General features: G+C 53.1%; 1 pseudogene; it reads right to left on the reverse strand.

The window, feature by feature from the left end:
• Positions 1–1,790: 1,790 nt before the first annotated feature.
• LOC125990700 (5S ribosomal RNA) lies at positions 1,791–1,909 on the reverse strand (annotated as a pseudogene).
• Positions 1,910–2,500: the final 591 nt, after the last annotated feature.

Here is a 2,500-nt window from a genome sequence, read left to right on the forward strand (position 1 = left end):
TTTATAAGCACCGCGGAGGTGGTCGCGGCGCCTCATTCGACTTCCAGCGGCCGGCGAGCTCGCGCACCCGCCCGGCATATCCGGGAGGCCGTGCGCACGAGCCAAGTGGACGAAAATAGCCCCCGCCGAGCGGATCGGCTGTTTGTAAGCACCGCGGAGGTGGTCGCGGCGCCTCATTCGACTTCCAGCGGCCGGCGAGCTCGCGCACCCGCCCGGCACATCCGGGAGGCCGTGCGCACGAGCCAAGTGGCCGAAAATAGCCCCCGCCGAGCGGATCGGCTGTTTATAAGCACCGCGGAGGTGGTCGCGGCGCCTCATTCGACTTCCAGCGGCCGGCGAGCTCGCGCACCCGCCCGGCACATCCGGGAGGCCGTGCGCACGAGCCAAGTGGCCGAAAATAGCCCCCGCCGAGCGGATCGGCAGTTTATAAGCACCGCGGAGGTGGTCGCGGCGCCTCATTCGACTTCCAGCGGCCGGCGAGCTCGCGCACCCGCCCGGCACATCCGGGAGGCCGTGCGCACGAGCCAAGTGGCCGAAAATAGCCCCCGCCGAGCGGATTGGCTGTTTATAAGCACCGCGGAGGTGGTCGCGGCGCCTCATTCGACTTCAAGCGGCCGGCGAGCTCGCGCACCCGCCCGGCACATCCGGGAGGCCGTGCGCACGAGCCAAGTGGCCGAAAATAGCCCCCGCCGAGCGGATCGGCTGTTTATAAGCACCGCGGATGTGGTCGCGGCGCCTCATTCGACTTCCAGCGGCCGGCGAGCTCGCGCACCCGCCCGGCACATCCGGGAGGCCGTGCGCACGAGCCAAGTGGCCGAAAATAGCCCCCGCCGAGCGGATCGGCTGTTTATAAGCACCGCGGAGGTGGTCGCGGCGCCTCATTCGACTTCCAGCGGCCGGCGAGCTCGCGCACCCGCCCGGCACATCCGGGAGGCCGTGCGCACGAGCCAAGTGGCCGAAAATAGCCCCCGCCGAGCGGATCGGCTGTTTATAAGCACCGCGGAGGTGGTCGCGGCGCCTCATTCGACTTCCAGCGGGCTGCGCACTCGCGCACGCCGCCCGGTTCAAATTTTCTAAGTGCAACGCACAATGGGATGCATGAGAAACGGCCTTGGTTACCATCACATTTGAAGCGATGAATACGAAGTTAAATTTTATGACTCGGTGTATAAGTCGAGGTCGATTTTTTTCGGTCGATTTTGGATCGAAAAAGGTCGACCAATACACCGGCAAAAACGGTATATATACTTATTATAAATGTAGTATTTATTTATATTGATTTATTGTTTATTTATATATATAAAGGCAGGTCCGCAAAAATATTTCTGACGCGTAGCCGGTCCGTGGCGCAAGAAAGGTTGGGGACCACTAGTCTAAAAGAATCTGGCCGTAACTGGAATAGGGTTCTACGCGAATGCCCAACGGAAAAGTGAAGTGCACAAAACCTGCATTTGGCTGTATCAAAATAAATGTCATGAAAAAGGTAAAAACACTACATGGAAGCGCAATGTGTTGTGCTGGGTTCTTTTACAAGTAAAGACTGCTGCTTTGAGTTCACAGGGAGCCATGCTCTTTATTCACTGTACATAGTCTGTCCTCTAGCGGTAAAAACGTGAACTGCAATGCTATGGCTGTCGCCACACAATGTAGGTTTTAAACTCGTGTTGTAGTTTCAGTGTCGGAGTTCAAACTAGGCTTGCAGTTTCCGAATGCCATTCGTGATGGGTGCTGTAAAAAGTTCTTGGCTTAAACGATTGAAGTGCACATAAGAAAAAAAAAAAAAAAAAAAAAGCTTACGGTAACTGGTATTCCCAGGCGGTCTCCCATCCAAGTACTAACCAGGCCCGACCCTGATTAGCCTCCGAGATCGGACGAGAGCGGGCGCTCTCAGGGTAGTATTGCCGTAAGCCGTGAAACCGCTCAGAATTTTTCATTTTATAGACACAATCGCCCCTGAAACCATGCCAAGCAGCGGCGGGACTTGATGGCTGTGGTAAAAGTTTCCTTTCACAATTGACGTGGGAAAAAAAAAAAAAAAAAGGCTTTCAGCACCTGGTATTCCCGGACGGTCACCCTTCCCTTTTGGTTTTTTTTTGTTTTTTTTACAACCAGGGCCGAAACAGGCTTTCTTCCAAGGCTTTTGGTGTTTTCTGGAAACATGGCTATCATGAAAAGTTATTGACAGCTTTTTATGCGGTAGCACGAATTTGCCGTTGCGACCTGCATTTTGCTGAATCAAAATAAATGCCTTGAAAAGTTTAAAAACACTTCATGGAAGTCACTTCACTGGTTTCTTTTATATCAAACAAATTGTTTTAGGTTATTCACCTGACATGTTTCGGCGGTTTCTTCCGCCTTCATCAGAGTGTCACAGATGTGATGGTGACGCGTCTTTATCAGCTGATGGATCAACATGTCAGGTGAATAACCTAAAACAATTTGTTTGATATAAAAGAAACCAGTGAAGTGATTAAATAAGGAAAAACAAAATGAACTTAGT

Source organism: Syngnathus scovelli, chromosome 20 (assembly GCF_024217435.2).
Source record: "Syngnathus scovelli strain Florida chromosome 20, RoL_Ssco_1.2, whole genome shotgun sequence".
Taxonomy (NCBI): domain Eukaryota; kingdom Metazoa; phylum Chordata; class Actinopteri; order Syngnathiformes; family Syngnathidae; genus Syngnathus; species Syngnathus scovelli.